General features: G+C 47.7%; 1 long non-coding RNA gene across 2 annotated transcripts in view; it reads left to right on the forward strand.

Moving 5' to 3' along the window:
- LOC118144784 (uncharacterized) overlaps positions 1–16,871 on the forward strand; it is a 137,269-nt gene that overhangs the window by 26,003 nt on the left and 94,395 nt on the right. The gene's annotated exons all lie outside the window — the stretch shown is intronic.

The following is a 16,871-nucleotide window of genomic DNA, read 5'->3' on the forward strand; positions in this document are numbered from 1 at the left end:
TTCATTTATTTGAGGGAGTTTCAATGTTTTTTATGTATCAATGCTTACATACAAAGTGAAGGTTGTGAGGCTCAGTGTGGTGGCTCATTCCTGTAATCCCAGCACTGTGGGAGGCCGAGGCAGGCAGATCACTTGAGATTAGTAGTTTGAGACCAGCCTGGCCAATGTGGAGAAACCCCATCTCTAATAAATAAACAAAATTTAGCCAGGTGTGGTGGCAGGTGCCTGTAAACTACTCGGGAGGCTGAGGCAGGAAAAGCGCTAGAGCCCAGGAGGGGGAGGTTGCAGTGAGCCTAGGTCATGCCACTACACTCCAGCCTGGGTGACAGTGAGGCTCCCTCTTGAAAAACAAAGTTAACATTTTGATAACGCACTTTCATGGAGTTGCGTATCTAATGTCTAAGGCAGTGGGGGGAACATCTGCCCCAGCTCTAGGAGAGACTGGTCTGCCTTCTGGATTTGTTCTGTCTGCATCGCTGGCTGATAGATGGCACCTGCCAGCTCAAGGGCAGATCTTCCCTCCCTAGTCCACTGAAACTCACACAGTCATCTCTTCAAGAAACACCCTCCCAGACACACCCAAAATCATCTTTTACCTGGTTTCCATGTGTTCTTTCATTCAGTAAACAGGACACCTACAATTTTGGGTTGATTTTTTTTTAGACAGAATCTCACTTTGTTATCTCACTCATGCTTGAGTGCAGTGGCTGGAACTCAGCTCATTGCAGCCTCAACCACCCATGCTCAAGTGATCCTCCTGCCTCAGCCTCCAGAGTAGCTGGGTCTCACAGGTGGTGAGGGTTTGTAGCTGGAACTGGAACCAGGGTCTACCTTGGAAAGAGATTCTACACTGAGCCTCCTCCTGAGAAGCTCTTTGAGGTTTGGAGGAAATTCTTGGTCAGTAAACTATCTCAGGAAGCTGTTCCTCCAATGCATCAATCGGGATAAACAAGATTATGAGGCAATAACAAGCAACTTCCATTCTCTCTTTTTTCTGTTTGCTTTTTAGAGATGGAGTTTCACTCTGTCACCCAGGCTGGAGTGCAGTTGTGTGACATTGGCTCACTGCAACCTCCACCTCCCGGTTCAAGCAATTTTCCTGCCTTAGTATACTGAGTAGCTGGGATTACAGGCATGCCTCACCACACCCAGGTAGATTTTGTATTTTTAGTAGAAACAGAGTTTTACTGTGTTAGCCAGGCTGGTCTTCAACTCCTGGCCTCAAGTGATCCTCCAGCCTTGGCCTCCCAAAATGTGATAACCTGCTTTTTGTCATCTAAAACTGACTCTTTCTCAGACTGAGAGCTGTTCAGGCTTCATGTTAACTCCTTGGGCCAGACAGACTCCATCTTACCTTCTTCATTTTATTTTCCCACCATTAAGTATGTAGCTGGGACAGGCTGACACTGGGCACCTCCAGGCATGCATTTGTTGATAGGGTGCTGGTACCACTGTACCAGCAGAGCCTGGGAATGCAGGTGCTGTCAGGCCCCCAGAGTCCCCATTATCTATAAGTTGCATGTCTTTCGTGACAGCTTTAACCCTTGCACCTGGCACGGTTTCATTTCTCATGTACTGGTTTACCTTTTAAGTTTTTGCTTACTCTACTTCTGTGAAAAATTTTCTTCAGCTAGGTTCCCCCTTCCTTTTAAAATTAGGGTATAAAAGACCACCTAACTTTTCTTAGGGACCACCTAACTTTTCTTAGGGGCTAAGAGAATTTTGGGCATTAGCCATTTCTCGGTTGCCAGCTAAAATAAAGGACTCATAATTCAATCGCAAAGTGTGGTTCATTCCTTGACTTACTAGGGTATAATTAAAGTGCTGGGATTACAGACATGAGACACTGCACCCGGCACAACCCCCATTCTCAATAGCTTACAACAACCAAGGATGATTTCTGACCTGCATGATACACCCACAGCAGGCTGATGGATTCATCTGCATTGGAAACATCAAGAGTCCTGTGGCAAAAAGAAGGGATACTCGGCCACTTGCTGACTCTGAAAGTTTCTAGTAAAAAGTGACACAGGTGGCCAGGCACAGTGGCTCATGCCTGTAATCCCAGCACTTTGGGAGGCTGAGGCCTGCGGATCACCTGAGATCAGGAGTTTGAGACCAGCCTAGCCAACGTGGTGAAACCCCATCTCTACTAAAAATACAAAAATTAGCCAGATGTGGTGATGTGCACCTGCAATCCCAGCTACTCAGGAGGCTGAGGCAGGAGAACTGCTTGAACCTGAGAGGCAGAGGATGTGGTGAACTGAGATCATGCTACTGCACTCCAGCCTGGGCAACAGAGTGAGACTTTGTCCCCCCCTAAAAAAAAAAGTGACACAGATTTCTCTCTGCCACATGTCACTGATCTAAGCAAGACACCAGCAAATATTGTAAACACCATTACAAGCCAGACAGCTGAAAGCTTTTGTTTCCTTTTGCTTTTCTTCTTTTTTCTACCAAGATTCACTCTCCATCTTTCTTTTCTCTTTCAATAACCAGTTCGTTGTTTCACTTTCTTTAAGAAAATGCTGGCCGGGTGTGGTGACTCATGCCTGTAATCCCAGCACTTTGGGAAGCCGAGGCAGGTGGATCACTTCAGGTCAGGAGTTCAATACCAGCCTGATCAACATAGTGAAACCCGTGTCTAGTAAAAATAATAATAATAATAATAATAATACCAAATTAGCTGGGCGAGGTGGTGGATGACTGCAATCCCAGCTACTCGGGAGGCTAAGGCAGGAAAATGCTTGAACCTGGGAGGCAGAGGTGTGGTCAGCCGAGATCTCACCATTGCACTTTAGACTGGGCAACAGGAGCAAATCTCACTCAAAAAAAGAAAAGGAAAGGAAAAGAAGAAAATGCTTACTTCCATCTGACACAAGCCGGAAGAAGAAAATGTCATGGATTTTCCTGGTAAGAGATTCATGCCCAGATTCTCCACCAGTGGAATCCTGCACCACTCCCTCTTACATCTAGTGTTCTAGGAATCTTCTTTTGCACACTGGCTTTTTTCATGTCTCTTGGGCCTTCTCTCCATATCTCACTATTACCCTCCTGCTTTATATATTTACTTGTTTTATTGTCTGAGAAAGTGTCTGACATTGTCACCCAGGCTGGAGCAGTGGTGCAGTCAGTTTGAGTCTCTAGTTTCTGGCTCAAGCAATCCTCCCATCTCAGCCTCCCAAATAGGTAGGCATCGCCACACCTGGCTATATTTTTAGTTTGTGTGTATGTGCGGGGATGGTGGCTGGGTAGAGACAGGGTCTCCCTATGTTGCCTAGGCTGGTCTCAAACTCCTGGGCTCCAGCAGTCCTCCCACTTAAGCCTCCCAAAGTGCTGGGATTACAGGTATGGGCCACAACACACACCCAGCCTCTCCATCTACTTTATTTTATTTTGAGATGGAGTCTCGCTCTGTTGCCCAGGCTGGAGTGCAGTGGTGTGATCTGGCTAACTGCAACCTCCGTCTCCCAGGTTCAAGCAGTTCTCTCCCTCAGTTTCCCAAGTAGCTGAGATTACAGGCACCCACCACCATGCCTGGCTAATTTTTTGTATTTTTAGTAGACATGAGGTTTCACCACCTTGGCCAAGCTGGTCTTGAACTCCTGACCTCATGATCCACTTCCCTCTGCCTCCCGAAGTGCTGGGATTACAAGTGTGAGGCCACAGCACCCAGCCTACTTTAGTTTAGTTTACATTTATTTATTTATGAGACAGAGTTACTCCCCTCCCCAATCCCCCAGGCTGCAGTGCAGTGGTGTGATCTTGGGTTCACTACAGTCTCCACCTCCCCATTTCAAGCAATTCTTCTGCCTCAGCCTCCCAAGTAGCTGGGATTACAGGTGTGCACCACCACGCCCAGCTAATTTTGCTATTTTTAGTAAAGACAGGGTTTTCCATGTTGGCCAAGCTGATCTGAAACTCCTGACATCAAGGGATGCACCTGTCTCTGCCTCCCAAAGTGCTGGGATCACAGGCCTGAGCCACCACACCCCACCCCATCCACTTCAGAAGATTCAGCTGAGACATCAAGTCTGGAGAATTTTCCTTGACCCCACTGCCACCTCTGACCTGGCTTGGGAAGAGGCTGGCCAGTTTCTGTCTTCTGCCTCACATGGTCTCAGTCTCAGATCAGATTCCAGCCACAGCCCTGGCAAACAGTCCAGGCAGGCTTCGGCCTGATTCATGCTTCCCTCATGTCCTGCCCTGCTCCAAGAGAAACCCTCAATGAATGGGAGACAGGAAACTGGGTCTGATTCTCCCATTCATTGTTCAGGCAGACAATTATGATACAATTTCTTTTTGTTTTTTCAATATAGAGCTAGGGTCTCTCTGTTGCCTAGACTGGTCTAAAACTTCTGGCCTCAAGTGATTCTCCCAGCTCAGCCTCTCAAAGTTCTGGGATTACAGGTGTGAGCCACCACACCTGGCCTATAATACATTTCTAGATGAGTCCCTGAGAATCCTGAAATCACCACTGCAAAATTAGAACTGAGACCGTGAAAGAGATTTGCCCTAACTGACTCCATCATCATGCTTCTAACCTCCAAGCTGTCTTTGTTCATTCCTGGGCCTAGACCCAACTAACTTTGGGAAGAACTTAGTTAATAGTTTATAATTTGAAACAAAGATGTTAACAACCCTTTCCCAAAACAAACTGCCTTCTTGCCTGGGGACTAGACTGCCTTTGTAGAACTAACAAGTTAGCCAAAAGATTAGAAACTGTGGTTTCTAATGGAGTCATGCAGCTGGAGGCTACAAGATTCCGACCCTCCCCAAATTGCTCCTGGGGATAACATCACTATTGTAAAATGTAAAATCAGTGCTTGAGCTATTTTGCAGACCCTGCACTCAGTGGATCAGCAGGCACCACCCAGATGGATAAACTGGCACATCTGATTTTGTGGACCCCACCCAGGAACTGTCGCAGAGCAAGAGGACTCCTTCCATTCCCTGACTTCACCTCCGACTCAACAATCAGCACTGCCGACTCGCTGGCCCCCTCCACTCACCAAACCATCCTTAAAAACTCTAATCCCTGAATCTTTTGCTCTAGAAGACTGACTTGAGTAATAATCAAACTCCAGGCTGGCACAGTGGCTCACACCTATAATCCCAGCACATAGGGAGGCCGAGGAGGGTGGATCACCTGCTATCAGGAGTTCAAGACTATACTGAGCAACATGGAGAAACCCCCTCTCTACTAAAAATACAAAATTAGCCTGGCATGGTGGTGTATGCCTGTAATCTAGCTACTCAGGAGACTGAGGCAGGAGAATTGCTTGAACCCAGGAGGCAGAGGTTGCAGTAAGTGGAGATCGTGCCACTGCACTCCAGCCTGGGCAATAAGAGTAAAACTCCATCTCAAAAAAAAAAAAAGAAAAAATACAAAAATTAGGTGGGCATGGTGGTGCCCACCTGTAATCCCAGCTACTCGGGAGAATCTCCTCCTGAGGCAGGAGAATCTCTTGAACCTGGGAGGCAGAGGTTGTATTGAGCAGAGATTATGCTACCGCACTCCAGTCTGGGTAACAAAGTACAACTTAAAACAAACAAACTCCAGTCTCCCGCATAACCGGCTCTGCATGAATTACTCCCCCATTGCAAGGCCCATGTCCTGATAAGACGGCTCTGTCTAGGCAGCAGGCAAGGTGAACCCATTGGGCAGTTACAATCCCTTTGGGTTAGGCCTTGGTTGCCCTTAGTGCGGCCATCTCTGTGGCACACCCCGTTCTTGCTTTTCTCTCTCCTCCTTTACCCTCCCAGTCCCTCAGTCGGCTCCCTGGATCCACTTCCCCAAAGAACCCCCCTGTTTAAAAGTCCTGACCCCAGGTCCTGCTTTTAAGGGTGGTAGGGTTTACCCAGGCTCAGGCCATGGGGACCCACTCTGGGTGCCTACACCCCAGTGCCACTGCCCCAGGCACATCCTCATGTCCCTCAGTGCTTTCATGCCTGTCCCTCCAGCCCACCGTGAGGTCCATGAGGCAGGATCTGGGCCTGATTCCCTGCTGTTCCTCCTGCACAGGGCTGGGTCTGAGGGCATAGTCAGTCCATGCTGGGAACTAAGCTACTAATGAATGAAGGAGTGAATAAACACTGCATGAATAGCTTTGCCTTTTTCACATGAGTCAATTTCTTGGTCTGTTTCTACCCTGAGCTCAGTTTTCTCATTTGCCAAAATGGGCACCCCATTCTCCTCCTTAGGCTTCAGTTTCTAGGCAAATATTTTTGTTGTTATTTGGGTGTTGGGTTTTTGTTTTTGTTTTTTTGAGATAGGAGGCTCAAGATTCAGACCCTCCCCAAATTGCTCCTGGGGATAACATCACTATTGTAAAATGTAAAATCAGTGCTTGAGCTATTTTGCAGACCCTGCACTCGATGGATCAGCAGGCACCACCCAGATGGATAAACTGGCACATCTGATTTTGTGGACCCCACCCAGGAACTGACGCGGAACTGACGCACAATACCAGCTCACTGTAGCCTCAAACTCCTGGACTCAAGTAATCCTCCCACTTCAGCGTCTTGGCTACTTTTTAAATATTTTGCAGAGATGGGGTCTCAGTATATTGCCCCAGCTGGTCTTGAACTCCTGGCCTCAAACTGTTCTCCTGCCTCTGTCATATCAAACTGAGCACAGAAAGTCAACACCAGAACAAAAGTATGCCAAATTGCAGGGTTTATTGCCAGCAACCACAGAGGACTTACGTCTCTCCAACCCGTGGCAGAGAAAGAAGAGTGACAGGACCTTTTTATACCCACAAAAGCACTTTGGGAGTGGGGGTGAGGAGCGGAGATGGGAATGAAAGGCATCAGACATTTGGGGGTGGGGGGCAGGGCTGTAAATCACCTCCTTGGAGGAGAGGAGGGTGATGGGCTCCAGACATTCCGAGGGCTAGGGAGGGATTTACAGAGGTTAAGATAACCATTTGCTTACACATCATCTGGGTAGGGGTTACTTGGTGCCAGAATGGAATTATTCAGGGTGCTTACTCTGGCCATTACCGATGATCAAAGGCCAGCAATTCTGGCAGTTACAGATAAGAGAGAGTATGCAGCTTTACCTTTTTGCAAAGTAAATTAGCAGTTTACAGAAACCAAGGTTAGCAGTCCTTGTGAGGGGAATGGAAACAGTGTTGTCTCTTTATAAAATGGCATTGTACAGGTTCTAACTCTAGGCTAGCTATATCACACCTCAGCCTCTCAAAGTGCTGGGATTACAGATCTAACAGTGGCTGGAGCCACCGCACCCACCTACTCAAGGCAAATAATTGAGCCAACATACTTGGCCATTGAAGGTTCCACCCTGGGTAGGGGAGCTCTGAGCACTGGTGTTGGAGGGAGCACAGCTTCTTGGCTGAACTCTGGGATAGACTCATTTCCCAATGGGCAGAGCACTCCAAGGCTTCTCACTCACATCTTCTACAACTCCAAGTCTTGGGATTCCTCAAACCCATACTCCACATGGGTGAACCTTCATTGAGCAACTAGTGTGGGACAGACAGGCCAGGGCGGGCATGCAAGAGGAAGGAGACACAGACTTTGCCTCAAGGAGATCACATTCAAGCAGGGACAGAATTACTCCAGAGTGTGGCAGATTAAGGGACCAAAACCTCTGATTTTCTCTTTTCTTTCTTTCTTTCTTTTCTTTCCTTTCTTTCCTCTTTCTTTCGCTGTTTCTTTTTTTTCTTTTTCTTTCTTCTTTCTTTCTTTTCTCTCTCCCTTTCTCTCCTTCTTTTTTTTTTTTTTCCCAAAACAGAGTTTCACTCTTATTGTCCAGGCTGGAGTGCAATGGCCTCAGGCAATCCACCCGCCTAAACCTCCCAAATGCTGGAATTATATGTATGAGCCACTGCATCTTGCCACCTCCAATTTTCACAGAAGGAGGCACAGAGAAATTTGGCACCCAGCAGAAATGCGTTCAAATATTGTTTTCCCTAGTTCTTGGCTCAAGCTTCTCTGGTGTTCAGTGACTTCCTATGAAAGGGAATGAGAGGGGTCTGCAGTGATAAAATCATGGTTCTAGTGCCAGACAAAATGACACTCACCTGTAATCTCAGCAAACTCAGGAGGCTGAGGTGGGAGGATTGCTTGAGGGCCTACCTGGGAAACATAGGGAGACCCCATCAAAAAAAAAAAAAAAAAAAAAAAGCCAGGCATAGTGGCTCATACCTGTAATCCTAGCACTTTGGGAGCCCAAGGCAGGTGAATCACTAAAGGTCAGGAGTTCGAGATCATTCTGGCCAACATGGTGAAACCCCATCCCTACTAAAAATACAAAAATTAGCCAGTCATGGTGGTACATGCCTGTAGTCCCAGCTACTTGGGAGTTTGAGGCAGAAGAATTGCTTAAACCCAGGACATGGAGTTTATAGTGAGTCAAGATCACACCACTGCACACCAGCCTGGGAGTCTCCACAGAGCGAGCCTCCATCTACAAAAACAAATATGGAAGAGGCATCAACAAAAATTGGTGATGAATGGGGTGGCAGTGGCACTGCATGGCTAAAATACATATATATATGTATATATTTGTATTTTTAGCAGAAACTAGGTTTCTTCATGTTGTCGAGGCTGGTCTCAAACTCCTGACCTCAGGTGATCCACCCACTTAGGCCTCCCAAAGTACTGAGATTACAGGTGTGAGTCCCTGCACCTGGCTCCCCTTCTTTATGTTTATTTATTTATTTTTCTTTTTGAGAGGGAGTCTCACTGTGTCTCCTAGGCTGGAGTGCAGTGGCAAAATCTCAGCTCACTTCAACTTTCCCCTCCCAGGTCCAAGACATTCTCTGGCTCAGCCTCTCAAGTAGCTGGGATTACAGGAGTGTGCCACCACACCAGGCTAAGGTTTGTATTTTTGATAGAAATGGGGTTTTGCCATGATGACCAGGCTGGCCTCAGACTCCTGAACTCAGGTAATTTACCAGCGTTCACCTCCCAAAGTGCTGGAATTACACATGGGGGCCCACCCTACCCCCATCCAAGAAAATTTCTTCATTGCACAGAATGTCGGGTGACATTTGTGGACTTAAGGACATCCTCTCCAGCACTGAGTGTTGTCAGTGTCTTGGGTGTGCTGTGCTTTTTGTTTGTTTTTTTGAGACAAAGTCTCACTCTGTTGCCAGGTTGGAGTGCAGTGGCATGATCTTGGCTCACTGCAACCTCCACCTCCCGGGTTCAAGCGATTCTCTTGCCTCAACCTCCCGAATAGCTGGGACTACAAGCACACACCACCACAGCCAGCTAGTTCTTTTAAAAACTATATTTAGTAGAGACGGGGTTTCACCATATTGGCCAGGATGGTCTCAATCTCTTGATCTCATGATCTGACTGCCTTGGCCTCCCAAAGTGCTGGAATTACAGGTATAAACCACTATGCCTGGCTTGTGCTCTGCTTTTAAACTCTTCTTTTTAAAGTGGAGCAGATTGGAAAGAGTGCCTTGTTTTCATTGCCCACATGAAGCTTTTTTTGAACTGTTTTATGTTCACAGTTTGAGATTTTTGAGGCAATATTGCTGAGCTGTCCTGTCAACCTGAATTTGAGCCCTTTATCTGCCACTAACCTTGCCATGTGACTATGAGCAAGGTACCTAGTGTCTCTGGTCTTCAGTTTCTTTATCTGCAAAATGCAGATTGTTTCCAGCTCATAGCACTAGTGTGAGGAATAAATGAAGATATGTGTAGATCACTTTTACATGGTATGTGACACTTGGTAGGCACCAAGTCATTATTGCTGGGAGGATCAGTATATTCTTGCTTGCCTACACACACACACACACACAGAGAGAGAGACAGAGAGAGAGAGAGAGACAGAGAGAGAGAGAGAGAAATTGTAGAAATAGTGTGAAGAGTTCCCATGTACCTGTACCCAGCTTCCCCTATTATTAACATCTTACATTAGTTTGGTGCATTTGTTAAAATTAATGAACTAATATTGAGATGCTTTTATTAACCCAAGTCTATACTTCATTTAGATTTCTTGGGGTTATTCCTAATGTCCTTTCCTGTCCCAGGGTCCTTTCCAGGACACTGCATCCCATTTCATCATTTCTCCTTAGGCACTCTCCGTGGCTGGGTCACTCAGTTTCTTTTGATTACATTGAAATTAAATTTTGGTGCAGACAACGAGATCTCTGTTACAGAATTCTTAGGTTAAAATTTAGTCACAACAGCTGGGTGTAGTAGCTCATGTCTGTAATCCCAGCACTTTGGGAGGTCTAGATGGACTGATCACTGGAGGCCAGGAGTTTGAGACCAGCCTGGGCAACTTAGTGAGACCCTTGTCTCTACTAAAAATAGAAAAAAGTTTGCCAGGCATGGTGGCACACATCTGTAATCCCAGCTATTCTGGAGGCGGAGGTATGAGAATTTCTTGAACTCAGGAGGCGGAGGTTTCAGTGAGCTGAGTTCTTGAGACCGTAACCCCGCCTGGACGATGAAGCCAGATTCTGTCTCCAAAAAAAAAGCAAACCTTATTCACTAAATTATTATAGGGCACCCAGTTGTAGTCCCTGAGCTGGAAACAATCCAGTGTAGTAGACTCCTGAGATCTTAACCCGAAGTCTGCCCTACTGTGGCAAAACCTGCAGAAACCCACTCTCAGGAGGGGAAACCTAATTCAGTTCCCAGAAAGCTGCCAGGTACCACCCTGCTAGAAAGTAGACCCAAGCTGCCAAAAACCACCTGTATAATATCCTGCCTCATTTGTCCTCCCCCAACTTCTGGTAAATAATGTCCATTGAAAAATGCTGGTTGGGCTGACATGGTGGCCTGAGCGATAACACATCTCAGGAATGTGGCGCGGGGGTAGGAAAAGGAGGCCACTGTGTTTTTTCTGACAGTCACCTCAAAACTGCTGGTGGCTTGGTGCTGGAAGGGTGTCACCCCAGCATGGTAGCTGAGCTGTGTGGTTTCTCTGAATGTTAATCACTTTCCCTGCTTCGGCGTGTGTTTCCTCCTTGATATCACCAACTGAAAACATGAGAGAAGTTTTTGGTTTCTGGTGCCAAATCCAAGCTGGTTTATCAGCAAACATCCCGGCCAGACACTGGAGTCTGTGTGCTGGGGCAGAGCTGTTCCCCTTCAACACTGGCTCTTTTCTAAGAACTGAAAATAAGCTGCAGAGGCTGTGGCTTTACTTTTCTTGGAACTGCTTTACATTACCCCAAAAAATGCAGAAAACCCTCATTTAGCAGTTTTGGATTGCTGAGTTCTCTAATTATTTCTGTTGCATATTCTTGAAATGCTCACGTTTGACTGACAAATTCTTCAGCATCAGGTGACGTGGGAGGGGGAAGGAATGACCATGTGAAGGAACTGAGTGCTTTGTCACTCGGCCTGTTTGTGGCTTAATGGTTGATGAGAAAAAGCACCTGGAAAAGACAGTGTGTGTAGAATGGCTTCTAATTCCAAGGGTCACAACCCTGTGATCTCTTGGCCAGCAGTTGGCTCAGGCTGGGGCAGATGAACTTCAGGCTACAGACCCAACTTAGAGAACAGCTGCAAGGACAAGCGGAAAATGCATTTTCAGCCATAATGACCTACATTATTAGATACTTGGGAGCTCGTGCAAAAGGACATCTTCAAGGGGCCTCTGCCTTCTTGTGATAAGGAAGATAGTGATGTCAGCCAAACCTGGGGTCTGGTCCTGGTCCTGCTGCTTCCCGTCTGACTTTGGCCTTAAAAGTCAGTCTGTGAAGTGGACACCATTCTTCCTTTGAAGGATGGTACCTGACAGGTTCTTGAGAAGTGAATTAGGTTTTTCCTCCTGAGAGTGGATCTCTGTAGACAGGCACATATGTTGTGAAACATCTGTTGAAATCATCTGTTGCTATCTCTGTCCCTGTTGGAGGTGCTTCTGATGATGTGTGATTGTGTCTTATCTCAGTATCCCTGCCCAGCATGGGGTCTTACGTAACATACATGGGCAGTCGGTCAATGTTAAGAATGGCTGGGTTTTAGGCTGGAAGACAGTAGAAATATATAAGCAAAGGCACAGTGTCTTGAACTTACACTTGGCCTGCAGCAGTTTTCAAAGGAAAGGAGCCCCCTACTTAGTAGGGCCTTTTGAATTGGGCCCCCTGTATAGTTTATAGTGAACCTGAGGGTGATGGCTACGCTGTTGGGGAGTGCTCTTTAAGTACAGAGGAAAGACTTGGAAAAGACGTAAAAGTGTGGAGGAAAAGGAGATAGCCAGCTGAGTCCAAAAAATGATTCATGTGGTTTGGGCAGAATCTGAAATGAGAGGCCTTTGAGATTGACTGTTGATAAAGAATACGAATTCAGCTGGGCTCAGTGGCTCACACCTGTAACCTCAGCACTTTTGGAGGCCGAGGCAGGCAGATCACCTGGGGTCAGGAGTTCAAGACCAGCCTGGCCAACATGGCAAAACCGAGTCTCTACTAAAAATACAAAAATCAGCCAGACAGGGTATGGGGGTGGGGTTCTCCTGTAATTCCAGCTGCTCAGGAGGATAATTCAGAAGAATTGCTTGAACCCAGGAGACTGAGGTTGCAATGAGCTGAGACTGCACCACTGCACTCCAGTCTGTGTGATAGAGCAAGGCTCTGTCTCAAAAAAACAAAACACAAAAAGCATGGAAGTTCAACAAAGAAATAAGTGGCAGGGGCTGTGCGAGAAGCCGTCTCATGAGTTGCTTCATTTTATGTCCCAGTAACTGTGGGAGGTCTGTTTCCCCTGTCCCCTTTCACAGCTGTGAAAACTACAGCCATGGAGATGAAGTCCTTTGCCAGGGGCTCTGTCCAGCCACAGAGCCAGGTTATGAACCAGTATGTGCCCTGTTGTTTCGGGTGGTCAGGAGCAGGCCCTTCCCTATGGCAGCTCTTCCCCAGGGCAGCTCTGGGAGCTGAAGGTCTCTGCGTGGGCACTGGCACCCCCTGCTGGTCTGTGCTGCGGAAATGAGATGACAACCAGTCACCAGAAAACAAAGGCACAGAATGAAACAAAGGAACGAAATGGGGCCATGAGAAGCTTCACTCCTGTTTACGCAGGAGTTCTGCCCATTATGGCCAGGCCGAGGTGGGGCGGGGGCTGCTGGATTTGGCAACCAGATGGATTCTGAAGGGCTTGCAGTGGGGCCAGCCCCACTGTTCGTTCATTGGATGACCGAGGGTAGGTTACTTCACTGCCCTTCTGATATCCATAGAAATGGGATGACATGGGATCAGAGAGGTTAAATAATTCACCCACATGGCTGCTAGCTGAAATCCAGTACTTAAAAGTTCACTTTAGTCGGGCGCGGTGGCTCAACGCCTGTAATCCAAGCACACTGGAGGCAAAGGTGTGTGGATCACCTGAGGTCAGTAGTTCAAGACCAGCCTGACCAACATGGTGAAACCCCGTCTTTTTTTTTTGAGACGGAGTTTTGCTTTTGTTACCCAGGCTGGAGTGCGATGGCGCGATCTCGGCTCACCGCAACCTCTGCCTCCTGGTTCAACTGATTCTCCTGCCTCAGCCTCCCGAGTAGCTGGGACTACAGGCACGCACCACCATGCCCAGCTAATTTTTTGTACTTTTAGTAGCGACTGGGTTTCACCATGTTGACCAGGATGGTCTCAGTCTCTTCACCTCGTGATCCACCCGCCTCGGCCTCCCAAAGTGCTGGGATTACAGGCGTGAGCCACCGCGCCCGGCTTAAACCCCGTCCTTAAATATATATATATATATAGTTTTTTTTTTTTTTAAAGTTCACTTTAGTGGCTCACACCTGTAATCCCAGCACTTTGGGAGGCTGAGGTGGGTGGATCAGCTGAGGTCAGGAGTTCGAGACCAGCCTGGCTAACATGGCGAAACCCCGTTTCTACTAAAAATACAAAAAATTATCCGGGTGTGGTGGTGCGTCCTACTCAAGAGGCTGAGACAGGAGAATCGCTTGAACCCAGGAGGCAGAGGTTGCAGTGAGCCGAGACTCCACCATTGCACTACAGCTTGGGCGGCAAGAGCAAAACTCCGAGTCAAAAACAAAAAGAAACCACAAAATTCACTTTATTGGCCTTTCTGTGGCCAAACACCTGCTGGGTTCCAGGCTCTGGGGATACACGAGGTGAACGAGATGCACGATTGCTCCCTGTGCTGCGTGATGACTTCTCGGACCTCCCATTCCTCCTCATTTCTTAAGCCCGAGAAAGTCCTGTGCTTTTTAAGAACGTGCGTGGTTAGATTGGGCTCACCTGGGTATCCAGGCCAATCTCCCCGTCTCAAACCCCTTGCTAATCCCACCTGCAAAGTCCCTTTGGCTACATAAGGTGACATATTCAGAGGTTCTCAGGATTAGGGCATAGGCACCATTGTGTGGGGAGTGACAGTCTGCCTACCTAGTCAGCTCTCTAGACCCTGAAGATGTGTGTTCAGCCCAAACAGAAAATATATCCACCCTGCCCCAAGGCCTCATCCCATTATAACATCAACTCAGGAGTCAAAAATCTGCTCTAAATCTCATCACCTGAGTCACCTCAATCTGGCATGGGGAAGGCTTTGGGGATGACCCATCCTGAGCAGTTCCTCTTTCTCTGTGAACCTGGAACTCACTAAACCAGTTACCTGGCCCTAAAGTGTAGTGAGCGACCACCCAGTGGGGTACAATCTAGTTTTGTCCCTGATGCAAGGGACCTGATATATGACATGGGCAAGAAAGATAAGGAATAAACAAAGGCTATACACCCAGAAATTCCAGACCACTAAGCCTCCTTTCCTCCTGGTCACACAGGACAGGGAAAGGAGTTTCTCCAAAGGGTCTGTCAGCACCTAATTCCATGTTTTGTGAGCTTGGGGGAAGGCCAAGCTGGACACTTTCCTTCCGCAGGTACTGCTCATTTTAGAAAGGGAGTCAAGCCAGGTGCGGTGGCTCACACCTGTCATCCCAGCACTTTGGGTGGCCAAAGAAGGCAGATCTGAAGCCAGGAGTTCATGACCAGCCTGTCCAATGTGGAAAAATCCTGTCTCTACTAAAAATACAAAAATTAGGCAGGCTGGTGGTACACGCCTGTGGTCTCAGCTACTCAGGAGGCTGAAGCAGGAGAATCATTTGAACCTAGGAGGTGGAGGTTGCTGTGAGCTAAGATCATGACCCTGCACTCCAGCTTAGGCCACAGAGTGAGGCTGTCTCTCAAGAAAAAAAAAAAAGAGTCAGATTCAGGGCCTGCCCTGGGGTCTTCCATCGGACAGCTGTGCATTACTTGCAGGTGAAAATTTTCCCAGAGCACAGCTAAGCCTCATTGTCCTTCTTGTAGGACTCCAGCGTGTAGCTAATTATCAGCTCCACCTGGGCTGTTTTTTTCCTGGTCCCTACACATATCTTCAATTAGGATCAATGCTTCAGGCTCAAGAAAGCCTAAGCTTTTAGAAAGCTCTCTGGTGAGTCTTGTCATCAATCAGGTTTGGCAGGCACGGATCTATAGCTTTCTGGCCCAGAGACACCTGGGGCACAGGAGGGGTCAGAGCTGCCCGTGACGCTGGTTGCAAACTGGTGAAGGTTCCCTCGAGTGGGGACCCTGGAGCCCAGGGAACCAGGACCAAGGGGTCCCCACCTGCCCCAGGCTTCTGAGGAGGAGAAGAAAGGAAGGCTGGAAAAGCCCATGTGGAGGAAAAGCTGCTCTACCTCCTGGATGTCCAGGGCCATCCTTGATACTGGGCCATGCAAGGTAGTGATATCAAGTTCCCTTTTTAAAAAGCCCTGTGACTGGGTGCAGTGGCTCACAACTGTAATCTCAGCACTTTGGGAGGCCAAAGCAGGCGGATAACCTGAGGTCAGGTGAGACCAGCCTGGCCAACATGGTGAAACCCTGTCTCTACTAAAAATATAAAAACTAGCCAGGAGTGGTGGTATGTGCCTATAATCCCAGCTACTTGGGAGGCTGAGGCAGAAGAGTTGCTTGAACCCAGAAGACAGGTTGCAGTGAGCTGAGATCCCTCCATTGCACCCCAGCCTGGGTGTCAGAGTGAGATTCCACCTCAAAAAAAAAGTAAGCCCTCTTACAGAAAACAGTGGTACCTGAGTAACTGAGGTGTGGGTACTTGCTTTTCCTTGACGTTCTAGAATAGAGCTGCGCTGTCTAATGTGATTGTCAGCAGCCTCATGGATTTATGGAGTACTTGAAATGTGCTGGTGTGACAGGCAGAGTTGCCAAACTCAATAAATAAAAGTTGAGGATGCCTCCTCCATCAGTGTGGGCTGTGCACAGTGACTTCCTTCCAGAATGGAAAGGGGGATAAGAGAGGAACTTTACAGTGGCAAAACCTGACAGACTGCCCCAGCCAGCCAGCCGGGGTTAACTTCAAGTAATATATCACGTTAACAGCACACCTCAGTAAGATACCTGAGGCCTTGGGGGGCCAGGACTTAGAAGCTTCAAATTCCAAAGCCACTCCTCTTCTCACTGCCCTCAGGTGGCTTCTGCAGAGAGTAGTGGCTGTGCCCTAAGGGGACTTTAGGAGCCTGATGGGACTATAGGAGGTCTCTTGGGGGCCTGGAGAGGCACATGAGGACTTGGCATTTTCCACAGGTATGACAGCAGGGGTTGGTGCTTGAGACCTCTGGTCAGAGCTGGTAATGCTGTATAATGAATTGCCACAAACTTAGGAGCTTAATAAAAACAAATGTATTGGCCGGGTGCAGTAGCTCAAGCCTGTAATTCCAGCACTTTGGGAGGCCGAGGCGGGTGGATCACCTGAGGTTGGGAGTTCAAGACCAGCCTGACCAACATGGAGAAATCCTGTCTCTACGAAAAATACAAAAAATTAGCTGGGCATGGTGGCGGATGCCTGTAATCCCAGCTACTTAGGCTGAACAAGGATAATCGCTTGAACCTAAAAGGTAGAGGTTGCAGTTGTTGCATTGAACTCAGCACAGAAAG

The sequence above is a fragment of the Callithrix jacchus genome, chromosome 8 (genome assembly GCF_049354715.1).
Source record: "Callithrix jacchus isolate 240 chromosome 8, calJac240_pri, whole genome shotgun sequence".
In the NCBI taxonomy this organism is placed as follows: Eukaryota; Metazoa; Chordata; class Mammalia; order Primates; family Cebidae; genus Callithrix; species Callithrix jacchus.